Below are 13,900 nucleotides of genomic sequence, written 5' to 3'. Positions count from 1 at the left end.
GAGCAGGGAGAGAAATCTAAGGACTGGTAGCAAATGTTAAAAGACTCAGCTCTGTAAAAGTCCTGCCTGATAACTGGGGAGGCAAGAGACACAGCACTGAGCATGGAGAAGGGCAGGCTGTCCAACCCAGTTGCTCCACAGCCTGCATGGTCCCAATCCAGGAGCTGCTGGCATCAGTGGAGGGACTCCCATCGATTTGGCCAGGGATTGAATTGGGCCCTTTGGGAACCAGGACAAAAGACAAAGTGGCCGACTTTAACTGATGGCTCATCCATCACCGCTGCCCAAACTCCTCCTGACAAGTAGAGGAAAAACCCACAAATTAAGTGACCATCGCCTGCCTTCTCTTTTCTTGCTGATTGTAAAGGAGAACTTTTGACCTTTCTGCCTCATACATCACAGCTTGGCAGGAGCTGGTCGCTCACCCCAGCTGAACTGTGCCACGCATGTAGCCCCACACAAGAGGTGCCTTTCACGTGCTAAATGATCCTTTCCCTGCTCCTCCTTTGCTCCACTACAACAATATAGAGAGGGACAATGGCACAGCTCCATGGCAGGAGGAGGAGACTCTCATTAGGAGCCTCTTGTTAGGGATGAAAGACTGGCTGGAGCATCCCACTGTCTTTTTCTGCCTCAGACTGATTTCTGGAAGAGTCTGGTGGGAAGCATAACTCTTATCCTGAAGGGGTTTTACCCTCCATCCAAGCTCAGCAGCAGCAAACTCACTTGCACAGAGCATGGCCAGGATGTTGTCAGTGGAACTGAGGGACAACAAAAGGCTGCTTGGGTCTGGACATTGCACAGGGAGCCAGCAGCATCCTGAGGACAGGATGGGAATATGGAGAGCTCTCCAAGGGCTTGAGGCAGGCTTTGAAACCCTTAAGCTTGCCCTGCATTAGCGAGGTCAATCTCACCCCAGGCAGAGTGGCTGGGATAAGCCCCCTGCAAAGCCCCACAGAGGCACAAAAGATGGCAATGCCTGTGAAACATTGTCTGGCCATGGGGACACTGAGTGCCTTTGGGATGTGTACATGGAAGCACAGCTCCCAGGGAAAAAATGAGCTCTTTCTCCAGAAGGGTCCATGTCTAAGAGAACACTCCTCTGCCATTAACTGGAGAAGGCAGCGTGGTGGCTTTGAAAGCCACTGAAACAGATATGATGACACAGGAAGCTGGCAATTACCAGGGAAAGTGAAAACATGCAGCCAGCTTACTGCAAAATCGGGATTTTGCTGTAAAACCTTTCCTAAAGCTCTACACTAATGTACTGGCCAAAGGCAGGACTGCTTGTACCAGGCACACTTGCCCCACCAAGAGCAGATGTTGTGCAGAGGCTGCCAGTCATGTGCAGTTATTTTGCAGAGAAAGCCTTGCCTGGTTTGAATTCAGGGATGTGCTGCTGGAGGAAAACACACCATTACAAATCCCACAGATTTAACACAATCATGCGTTTGCCACTCTGCATCATCACGGTGCCTTGGTGTGCTCCAGGGACTGTCTCACAGACCAGGACACAAACCTGAGTGAAGAAAAAGCTGCAGGTGATGCTGAAAAGGCATTTTCAGGCTTTGCCACAGAGTGCATGTTGCAGTCCACACTCCCCCCTTGGAATCTGGAGCTCCTGACAACTCCTTGTTCTCACAAAGGTCACAGTCAATCATCTCTCAGTGACAGAAAAAATAATCCAGCAGTAAAGTCTGGATACAAGCAGAAATTTTGGGCCATTTTTTCTCGACAGACTGTTTTCCCAGCTGGGTGGCACTGGATTATGTTGCATATGTGGGGTTTCTGCTCCCCAAGTTAAAACTTCTGCCAGATTTGTTCATGCATTTATTTAGTGCTCTGGGGCAAGTCTTCATGTCAGTGCCCAATTTCTCACCTTTTCCTGGGGGCAGCAGCCTTGCCATGCCCTGGGGACTCCTTGGGGGGCATTTCATCCCTGCCACAAGGATGGTGATGATAGTGCATAAGATGTGAAGATCTCAGGTCGTCTCCAAACTGGTCTTCACCCCCTGAGCCAGGTTTTTATTGTGGCACCTGGGAGCCAACATTGTTTAAAAGACCAATGAAACAGTGCCAAAAATGAATCCACTTGAGAGTTCTTTCCTTGAAATCATTCTGCACTGTGCCTCAGCTTGCTCTGTACCTATGAATTTGGGAACCAAAGCCTAAAAACCCAAGGAAGGGAAAACAACAGAATATAAAATGCATAGCTCAGTATTTTTTTAAAATCCTGAACACTTACAGCAATTTATGAGCTAAGTGGGGCTCCATTTATGACCTTTCACACACAGAGAATTATCAGATCAGCACTCATGACCTTTCCTACAGGTGTAGAAGGTTGTTTTCAGTGCTGTATAAAATTGTTTAGGTTGGAAAAGTACTTTAGGTTCATCAAGCCCAAACTTTCCCCCAGACTGCCAAGACCACCACTAAAATATGCCAAGTGCCACATCCACACATCTTTTAAATCCCCCCAAGGATGGTGACTCAACCACTGCCCTGGACAGCCCATTCCAATGCTTGATAACCCTTTTCATGAAGAAATTTTTCCTAATACCCAATCAAATCCTTCATGCTCTGTGCTTTTCCAAAACAAGCACTTCAAGCATCAGTTTGGGCTAAAGGCAGAGTGGAAAGGGAAAGTACCACCAAGCATGGGTGAGGAAATTCAAGATTGTGGATATCAATCCTTATTCTGGCAGTGACTCACACAGCAAAACCTGGTGTCTGTGCAATGCTTTGTTTCAGGCACATCCACTGGAGCTAACAGAGAAGGAACACAAAAAACAAAGCAAAGAAATCCCAAATCCAGTCACTGGCAAGCAGATATTAAAACCATTTTGGTCTCAGTCATACATGAAACTTATGAAACACTTGTACCTGGCATCTTGACTGGTCAGTGTCAAATTCTTAGTTAATGGCTGTAGGGAACAGTCTCAGAAATTATTTTTGAAAGTGGCCAGAAACCAAACTGCCTGTAATGAGACTTTGGCTACCCAGGAGAAGGAGAACCTGGGGACAAATTTCCTTCACCCCCTAATTTCCAAGATGTTCAAAACCACGGGCAGACCCCATTCCTTGTTTGACAGCTCAGGTGATGGTGGGGTTGGGGTGTGACCCTGTGGGATCACACCTTCCAGGCTGCAGATGGAAGAGCTGAGCTTACAGCTGGACAGCAAAGTTCACGTAAACATTCAATGCCCTCTTCAGAGGGGCCACGTCGTCCTTCTGTTTGATAAATGTGGGATGTTACTCTCCAAATGAAACCTTTTTTCAAATCCAGGGCTGCTGGGCTGAACTCGTATCAATCACTCTCTAGCAGTGGTGTGAGCAGGCTACACGGATCCAGAAAGGGCAAATTCCTGGTCTGCAGCAGATCTATGTCCTGAAAACTGATACAGCCCTGGATAAAGAAAAGAAAAATGAGAAAAAAAGTTTGGTGGAAGATTAAGGAATCTGAAAAAGCTGAGGACTTGAGGTAAGCAGGAGAGAGATATGGTTGTCCCTGTAAGCAGAAAATTGTAGAATCACAGAATTATTTGGGTTGGTCATTAAAAATCATCTTGTCCTACCTCCTGCCATTGGCAGGGACACCTCCCACTATCCCAGGTTGCTCCAAGCCCCATCCAAGCTGGCCTGGAGCACTGCCAGGGATGGGGCAGCCACAGCTTCTGTGGGCAGCGTGGGCCAGGCCTCAGCAGCCTCACAGTCAAGAATTTCTTCCTAACAGACAGCATGGAGCAAAGAAATGGCTGATGCCATCCCCAAAGCTTCATGTAAGCAACTGTTTTTTAGTGAGGGACCTGGGGCTGAGGAAGAAAATCAGAGAGTGGTGACACCAGTGCTGGCGTGCAGGGCCAGCAGAGCTATTTCCATTGCAGGGAGGTTGGCCCTTGGTTCTTATGAGAGGGAAAGAATCATTGTTTTTATGGGCTCAGAAAGATGCATTAAAAAATTTCACAAGCCTAAAAAAATAATTGTTCAAGGAGCTTCGTGCATGTCTCTGGACTTGTCTTTTCTGCAAGGAAAAATAAATAAATAAATAAATAAATAAAGACATTGTTGCATTCAGGTCCGTCTTTTGCAGCAGGGCCAGGGTTTAGGTGTTACTAGCAGCTCCCTGCCAGGATCAAGAGAAGCAGCTCCCAGCATTGATTTTTGACAGCCTGGAAGGCATTTGATACCTTGCCCCCACGCTCCTTGAAAGAGAAACATCTGTTCCCCTGGGACTTTCACTCCGTGTCAGATGGCCACCACCAAGTGCCCATCCCCAGGCACAGCCAGGGTCCTGCCGCTGATAAAAAGGAGGAGGGGGCTGGGAGGAGCCCAGCTGGGGGCAGAGAGCCCTCCTGGCCACAGGAATGGAGGGAGATGAAAGGAGTGTGTGTTTTCCCAGGTGATTCCAATAGCATCTCAAAGCCCCGGCTTTCTCACTCTGGCTTTAGCCCCAAAACAAACAAACTGGTGCCAATTTGAATGCGCCAAGGCCCCACTGATTTGAGCCTCTTGTTGTGTTTTCACAGTCAGCGGCAGAGTGGAATTCAAAGGGGAAAGAAAAAGAAAATAATAATAGCAGATTGATAAGATTCCCCAACTCTTTCTGGTTAAAATCCCAGCCAGGCTTTGCAAAAAATGAGCCCAGAGAAGCCAGAGTTGTTCCAGCACAAGAATATCAAAGCTAAAAATGAGAAGAGCCGTCCCAGCAGGGATCAGTGAGATAGCAGCTTGCTTTCTCTTAACTCCTGCTGCCCCAGATAAGGGCACATTTTGGGGACATTGAGACCCCTGGGGCTGGAGCATCATCCATCAGCTCACCAAAGCTGCAGCACTGCTTCCAGGGCTCTAGGACAAGCCTCAAATGCCTCAAGTCAGCAGGGTCCTCCCACCAGAGCACTTTGGTCCTGGTGGATGTGTTGGTAATTCTTCTGATCACTCAGCAGGTGCTGGGTGTTTTCAGGCTTGCAGAAACTGTTAAAAAAAAAAAAAAAAAGGGATGTGGGGAAACATGTTCTGTCATTCCAGCTGAAGGTGGAGATCATACTGGGGTGTGATTGCTGCAGGAATCATAGAGCCATAGAGTCACTGAGGATGGAAAATATCCCTAAGATCATTGAGTGCAACATCACCTGGCATCACCACTAACCCATGTCTACAAGCATCACATTCACACTTTTTGTTTTATATTTCCAGGTATGAGAACTCCACCACTTCCCTGGGCAACCTCTTGCAATGCCTGATCACCCTTCAGTGAAGAAAGGAGCTGCTCCCCACGCAGCCCCAGTCTTCTCCCATTTCACATAAAGTAAAATCCAGCAGCTTTCTCATCCTGCTGAACCTCCAGGTTCATGAAGTGTTTCTGTTTCAGACCTAAGGAAGGGATCACATGCTCAGAAACTTCCCTCCCACTCCCCCACCATGCTGCTGCATTAGCTAAAAAAGAAAATAAAAAGGGAAAAAAAAATAAAAGAAAGGGGGAAAAAAAGCTTATCTGGCAAATCTTTCTTCTATCACAAGCTTCAGGAATAGGAGCAAAGTGGGATTAAGCAGGGGAGAGAAGCCACATGCTGCCCAGCGGGTGATGCACTCCGGGCAGGGTCGCTGGGTTCTGGGGGGCAGCAGTGCCCTGCCAGAGAGGAGAGGACACCTCTGAGGCCACCAGAGACAGACAGACAGACAGGGAAGGGACAAGGAGCTGCAGAGCAAAGAGACAAGCTGTCAGGCAGTTAACAAGGAGGTGAGGACTTGATGGACAATAAGCAAAAGGGTCGGATGTGGCTGGCAGGCAGCAGCAGAAGGCTGCTGGAGCAGGGACAGGCTGCGAGGCGAGGATGTCATTAACAGGGTAGCAGCTCCCTAATAAGAGCTCCTTGCTGACCTGCATAAGCTTCGTGGGCTCTTTGAAGTCGGCTCCTGCCGGGGATGGGACACGCACAAAGGCTCCCACCGTGCTGGCTGCCGGGCCGGGGGGGTTACTGGGAGATCTCATTAGTCCCTGGAAAGCCCTGCGTGTGTTTTGGCTGATGGCAGCCACTCTGATGGAGTGTAAAGAAGGGGACCCGCTGGGTAAATTGCATCTTACTGTCCCCTGCCCTGGCTGCAAAGGGAATCAGGCTCTGAGAGTGGGAATTGCTGCTTGTCCTTGCCAGGCGCTGTCGTTCCTCGTCAGACCCAGTTTGGGGAGGGAGAGGGACTCAGTGCATATATTAAATCTCTGAATCCTGCAGTTACAGGAATTGTTAAGAGAAGCACATTGTCAGAAAGAAAATCAGAAAACTTGAGCTAAATCTGTCTCGGAAGCCTAAAACCAAAGGGGAGTAAAAGGATCCTGTACTAACCAAGTCTTATGTGACTCTTAAGCTCACCTTTGCTTTTCTGGGGTGCTGCAGAGCTGTGATCCCACCTCAGGACTGGCACTGCAGGTGTCCACTTCTCGTTATTCCCACTGCCCAGCTCCACTGACTGCAAATTCAAATCTTGCAGGCGTGTGAACTCTTTACGAGGATGTCTGAGAATCCTCCAGTTCTGCTATAGCTAGGAAAGAGAGAAGGGCATAAAAGCTGAGGTCTCACATGCAGGACTGCTTCAGCTGGTTCCCCCATCGCCTGCCCACTGCAGGGTGCCCGGGAATGGATGTGGTTTGGGAGGAAAGCCTCATTTAGCAGGGGAAAAAAGAAAAAAGAGAGGTTTTGTTACCTGTGTGATCTCCGCAATCCACTAGAATGACCAAAAAAAAGTCAGAAGTGAGCAGCTGGAAAGAGGAAAGATGGTCTTGAAGAGAGTGTTTATGTAGTTGTGACACCGCAGCTCAAGGGGAGCATCCCTGCATTGCAATTCGTTGCCGTGAGGAGCAGGGACATTTCCCCCCTCAGCACTAGTCAAGGGTGGAGATTTCTGACGTGTCCTGTCCCCAGCCTGTCCCCAGCCTGTCCCCCTATCACTCTGTGCAGAGACAGCAGGGGACCAGGGGCACATGCCACCCACAGCACAGCAGCAAGGTTTGGATCACACCCTATTAAAAAACCAGCAGTAAACCTCAGAAAACAATTAAAAAATGACAATGACAGATGAGTTCATTCTACTGAGTCTGGAAACACTGCTTGCCCTTTCCAAGGCCAACCTCTGCCCTGGGGACCAGGATTCCAGTTTGAAAATGCCAGGGGGGAGCCTCCCCTCCTGCCAGTGGGATCCTGTTGTGCTCCCTTGGACGTTCTACAAACCCTGCTTGGGGTTGTGAGCCAGGGTTTGGGAAAAAGGCCCTGGCCTTCAGCACGAGGCAGACATACTTGCTTTGACTTTATTAAAAGGGAGCACAAATATGTCTGTGAATGCAGCCATCTAGGAAAGGATCCACTTTTGTTTCTGAAAAATTAGCATCCTCCAGTCTAATAGCAAGTGTTACTCTGTTTCGAGCCAGCCCAGATCCAATCATTGACAACAAAATAATTCCTCTCCCTTGCTCTGCCCAGTAAATACTCCCAATATGTCATTTTCAGTGTCAAACTTCCCAGAGTCATTACCCTCCCCAGCATCAGACTCCACGGCGACGTGCAGGGCAGCCTGAGCCAGAGACTCCTGCCACAGTCAGCAAACAAGCATGTTTTACATTAGGCACATTAAGGGGAACAGCCTATTGCAAGGAATATTAAATTAAAGGAAAGCAGCAAGGAGAAGGATTTGACCCTGGTTGTATGCAGAGGAACAGAGGAGCAGCCCTAGATTTACAGTGTGGAGCACATTGCAATTTCCTCAGTCTATTTGAGCTCTCTGCATTTACAGACACACTTGTGTTAAATAACTCCAGGGACAGATGGCAAACTCACTCTTCTGTTACCTCCTCTTCATCTCAGGACAGTCATGTTATGCCATAAAGTCCTTTCCCCCACGACTCTAAAAAGGGAAAACTCTGTGGTCCTACACCAGAGCTCCAAGGAGGAGCACAGCCTTGCTGAAAAGTGTGTGTGTGTATTTGTGTAGGTGTTACCTGACACACCTGCCAGAGAAGCAGCCCAGGGCTGGGAGGTTTCTTGCCTATGGCACAGCACCAGTGTTGCAAACTTCATGCTCAGACCCCAATAAATCAGCAAACCTGTCCCATCTCCTCCCCTGGGCAGGCTCCAGCTGCACCACAGCCACTCACCTTCCCCTGGTATTCCCCCTAAGTCCCTGAAGACCTTTCACAAGGAGGGACAATATTTTTTTCCTTTCCTCCAGGCCTTTCCCACCTCCTGTCAGCCTGTAGCAGTTGGGAAAAATATGAGATTATCAGCAAGGATTTACTAAAACCAATACAAAATGCAAACCCATGTGTACTTGTGCCTCAGTGCTTTGCCACATGGGATGGCTCAACCACCAGCAGTGCAATCTCTCATAGTTTGTGGGGCCAGACCCCTCACAAAGCAAACCTGAAAAACCCAAAAGCACTTGAAACACCGGGGGAAAAATGGGGAGAGAAATATTTTCAGGGTGATGCAAAACAGAGACCATGGAAAGAGCAGAGATACCTACAAGAACAACCTAGGTGAGAGATACTGCTTACCACGTCTGGGGTGTGAGTTTACAGGTGAAAACTTCCATGCACTGTCCCTGGGATCCACGGTGTGTACAAACAGCTGGGAATAAAGTGGGCAGCACTTGGATCCTCCAAGGGCATGGCTAGAAGATATACCTTGTGTCCAAGTACTCGTAGTAATCACACACTATCAAGTGTCCCCTGCCTGGAAAGTGAAATGAGTTCATGACAGTGATCAAATTATTATTATTATTATTATTAACAAACGTGATTTACTTGTGAAGGGTGAAACATGCCATTACCATCTCTCAGAGGAAGGGTGCTGGCTGAGGAAGGCACAGCAATACAGCAGCAGATGCCCATTCCCTCCATGCAGGATTTCCCCAGCAGATGTTGATGCTGCTGGGGTTGTTCTGCCAAATAATATCTTTGTATGGACACTTTGCACCACATTTGTTTTATAACCATAATCTAGGGTATACTAGAAGCCAGACTGTTCGCTGTTGGATCCAAGGTACAGAAGATGAGGTCTAGGAGAGCCCTGCACAAGCTGTGAGTTGCATATTCATGAAGATCAGAATTACTCATCTGGAGCTATTCGTAGCTGAGGTGGACCCAGGGTTGAAGCAGCTGGATTGAAATAGTTAGGGAACTATAAGCTCAGCAATGCTAGACAGAGTGGTTTGGCTCCTTGTGAAGATAGAGGTCATAAGGAAACTTCAAATCCTCCTCCAGATCCAGATTTTTCTGCAACTTGAGCATGCTTAGATGTGAAGGTCTGGCTTGGCCTTTTCCCTGCTGCTAACAGCATTCCATGTGAAATGTGCAGCGTGCCCAAGAGTGCTAATGTCTTGCAGACCTGGGTTGTGTCATTCCCCAACGTTATTTATACAGAACTATTTAAAAACACAGAGTAAATTTTGTAGCAGTATCTATGTGAAAGGTTCTCTTTATCTAATTTTATCCACCTACAAGCTGCGAGCCTTAAACCCACACTCCACTTAGAGAAAGCTGAAGTCTTCAAGGCTGCTTCACAAAGGACAGAGAAAAGGCTCTCCAGCAGGTCATGTGTCATTCCTGACCTGGACACACATCCTGTGAAGAGGAAAATCATCTTCTGGCCGTGTGTCCTTCTGCCCCAGCCACACAGTCAGCCCTGAGCAGCTGCTGCAGCTAAAGGCTTGACTGTGCCTGGGTAGATCAGGTAGGATGAATTGTGCTGGTGCGACTAAAGGACTTGATCCCCATTTTCAGTATTGACTTAAGCAGCTCTAGCCAGGTTGTTAGAGCTGTCAGGGACCTAAAAATACCGATAATGATTTGCAGTCTGTTACAGTAAGAGATGCCAGGCTGTTACAGTAAGGGATGCCAGGCAGTTCAGCAGACTTCGGGCTCATTAGTCACATAACTGCCTGCTTGCTTACAAAGAAGTTTTTCCCCCATTGTCCCAAAAGCCTTGCACACAGTCTGCACACAGCTCCTGTGGCAGAGTGTTGGTCTTACTTGTCTGAGCAACTCAGGACACATCATCCCCAGTTCTGGACTCTGAATATTTCCGTGATATCAAGAACAGGAGAGAAAGAACAAGCCCAGCAGATGCCAATGAAGAGCTCAATTGGATATTAGGAAAAATTTGTTTACTGAAAGGTTGTTGAAGCACTGGAACAGCCTGTCCAGGGAATGGTGGAATAACTGTCTCTGGAAGTGCTCAAAAAGCATGTAGATGTGGTTCTTTGGGACATGGTTTAGTGGTGCCCTGGCAGTGTTAGGTTAGTGGTTGGACTCAATGATCTTAGAGGTCTTTTCCAGTCTTAATGATTCCATTATTCTCTTTTAAATCACGTCTTCCCTTCTCTGTACACAGGCTTGGCTGGACTCTGTCTCTTGATCTGTCTTCTCCATGTCTGCTCCAGCACATGTGCAGGAGATACACCTCTCCCCACTTGTGTCCTTCTAAGAAGAAGAAAATGGGCTAAATCCAAGCAAATCATGGGGAAAGCTGACAAGAAGCTTTCATTAAGTTCCTCATGCTCCACAGGATGAACAGTGGTGTGCTTGGCAGAAAAGAGCCAAAAATGCAGTGGAGGCAGCAAACAAAGCAACAGCTCCTAAGACCTGTCCTGGTCAGCATCAGAGACCACATGCTCTGAGGCAGATCCTCTGCCTGTCCTTAGCTCTGGGATTATGCTGAGAGTGTCTCCTTAGATCTCCAGTGCTGGCAGACAAACCCAGCCCACCTGATGCAGCAGCAAAGTGTCCCCTCTCCATCTGTGTCACTGCTGCACGAGCCAGGGCAGCAGCGTGGAACCCAAGGTGGCCTGACAGTAGTTTCCTCTGTCAGCAAAATGCCAAGGAAAGAAAAAAAATAATAATAAAAAGAAAAAAAAATTAAGGAAAAAAAGCTGCAGGGGGAGCAAGCATAGCAAAAAGCTGCATAATCAGCTGCAGTGGAAAGCAGGGAGGGTGTCTGTTTATTCCCCTGATTCACCCACTGCATCTCAGAGTTTTCCGCTTTGCAACTCCCATCCCAATGCTCAGCGAGTAAATAAATACTCCCAGAAATGATCTGCAAGAATGAGTTGCTGCCAAATGTTCTTTTTGTCTGTGGGTTCTTCTCAGTAACCCCAGCAAAGCTGAAATTGTCTTTATTAAGATAATTGCTATGCTGTAGACAATTTAATCTGTTGTCTGTAACATGAAGAATTGACTGAAGGAGCTGAATCTGCTCCGTGCCACATCCCTGTGCCAGGGTGGGAGCCCGAGGCACTCACTAAATGCCAAGAGTGAGCCCTCCCTGCTGCTGGGCTGCCCAAAAAAGGCTGAGGACATCCCTTCAGAGGCTGCTTTCAACACCCCCCTGCTGCTCCCTTTCCACAGCCCTCCAGCCATGAAGAAAATATGAAGTGTGAAGTATTACAAACCAAAGAAAATCTCATTTTAAAAGCAAGGCATTCAGGAAAAGAAACAAAAATAAAAATTGAGGGGAACAGCTAGGAAGAGGGCTTTGAAGGGCTGGCAGGGTGCTGGTTAATGCAGAGTGTTTCTACCTCTCCATCAGACCAGGCAGGGACAGAGCAGCCAGAAGGTCAGGGCTGAGCTGAGGAGGAGCAGCCAGAGCACTTGAGACATGAAATAAGGCTTGGCAAGACTTTGGGAAATGGAGATTTTTGTCAGACTTTGCAAACTATTTTTGTCACTCCCGTTGCTGGGCATTTGGAGACAAAATAATAGAGGCTGGGGGGAGAGGGAAGGCTGTAATTTATCCCAGGGACCTCTGTCCTCTCCGAGGCTTGGAGGAATGGATGACCTACAGATATTGCTTGTTGGCTTGTACACTGTGTAACATACCATCCACTGCTTCCCATTTCCTCTCTGCCTTTTGTTTGTTTTCTTTAGACAGGCTCCCTAGGCTATGTTTTTGCTCTTTTTCCCCTGTTTCAAAGATTTTCACTCTGTTGGATCTTTCCTCTCTGCTCTGAAGAGCTGTGTTACACTGAGACTGAGCCAAATGTGGACAAACCAACTGCAGTGTCTGAATCGAGCTGGAAATCCTCCCATCTGGATGCTGCCTTCAGGTTTCTACTCCTTAGACCTGGTGCCAGGCACTGGCTTATTCTGCATCCACTGAGGGCCAGAGCAGTTTATACCATCATTCCCAAATCCACAGCAGCCACAGCAAGGCAGGGTGGTTTCAATCCTATGAAGATTTGGTGTTTGCCAAAGGAGGTGGGCACCAAGAGGATGTGCTCAGCAGGAGCCTGGTGCCTTCTCCAACTGCTTCAGCTGAAGCTGCACAAGGGCTGTGGATGGTGGCTCAAAAAGTCACCATGTTTCACACATCATGGAATCATAGAATGGTTTGGGTTGGAAGAGACTTCAAAAAGATCATCCAATTCCAAATTTCTGCCATGGACAGGGGCATCTTCCTCTATCCCACGTTGCTCCAAGTCCCATCCAACCTGGCCTGGAACACTGCCAGGGATGTGGCAGCCACAGCTTCTCTGTGCACCCTCTGCCAGGACCTCACCACCCTCACAGGGAAGAATTTCTTCCCAAAATCACATCTAACCCCGACCTCTGTCAGTTTGAAGCCATTCCCCCTTTTCCTCTCACCCCTTGCCTTTGTCAAAAGTCCCTCTCCAGCTCTCCTGCAGATCAACGAGCTTTATTCTTCCAGGACCATGTGGGAATGATTTCACCAGGTGGCATTTCTCTTTCATTTTCCCTTTATGTTTGAGGGCACTGATTAGGAGCAGCAGTGCTGAACAGGGAGGCCCTAAGATCCTGCAGACCTTGGGTTAAAAATAAGGCAAATCAAGAGCTGCAATATGCATTGACTGCTTCCAGACCATCTCCTCTACTGTGTCATCTCTCCCCACAGGAACTGCTCATCATTAAACAGAAATTAATATCTAGTCCTTTAAAAAATTTTTTGGTTTTTTGGGGGTGAGGGGGTGTTATTTCTTTCTTTTAAATCCATTGGAGAAGCTCAGTCTGGAGAACATTTTCTGCAGCTGCCTGTGGGTCACCCATCTATTTTCTTGGAGCCCTGAGAACAATGGGCCCTGGTGTTTGCTGTCAGAGGCTGGGGCACAGCTCTGCTGTGCCATCTGTTTGGGGTGGTGGGACAGCCACACTCTCCTCTCCTGGCACTTGTGGGGTGGCTCCAAAAAACAGAGCCAGACGAGGCAGCCACAAACATCCTGGGGTGGGCAGGGGGATGAGGGCTCCTTCCAGAACAAGGCAGAAGGTGACCCACGGGATCCCCTTGCCTTTTGGGAAGCCACAGCAGCCAACTTGGTGTTGGCCAAGGCTCCCTGACTTGCACCAGAAGTTGGTAGATAAGGCTCAGATGGCTGACACAGATGATTCATCAGGGAGCTAATAAAATAATCAATGCTGGGGATAACTCCCTCCAGTAATTGTTAACTGGGGTCCTGCAGGGAACAGCTGCCACTGACAAGTAATAATCACCTGGCCAAGAGAAAATTGCTGCAGTGCAGATCACTGTCAGAGGTGTCTGCTGCACGTGATGGATATGTCCAGCTCATCTGTCCCCATCTCCTGCTTCCCCAACAGGGAGGGAATCCACCCTGCTGGAAACCCCTTCCTGCTCCCCAGTTACATCCACAGCAACCAGATAATTTTAGAGGTTGGTCCCCAGCCACTGCCTATCCTGAGCTTTGCAAACAAAAATAATGATCTCTGCTCCTTGCTTTATTACAGGTCTGCTGAGCTCAGAGACCTCAAAATGCTGCCTTGCAAATATTAATTCATGATGCTTCACATTTGCCTTTGGTGTCAAGGAAGTGTTCGCAACCATTCTCAGCTAATCATAAAATCAGAGGCTGTTCCTCACTATTGTTCTCATGAAAAAGTGCTCAGGAA

This window comes from Pyrgilauda ruficollis, unplaced genomic scaffold (genome assembly GCF_017590135.1).
Source record: "Pyrgilauda ruficollis isolate IOZ18807 unplaced genomic scaffold, ASM1759013v1 scaffold110, whole genome shotgun sequence".
NCBI classification, from domain to species: domain Eukaryota; kingdom Metazoa; phylum Chordata; class Aves; order Passeriformes; family Passeridae; genus Pyrgilauda; species Pyrgilauda ruficollis.
The sequence above is the reverse complement of the archived record's forward strand: the minus strand, read 5'-3'. Positions refer to the sequence as shown.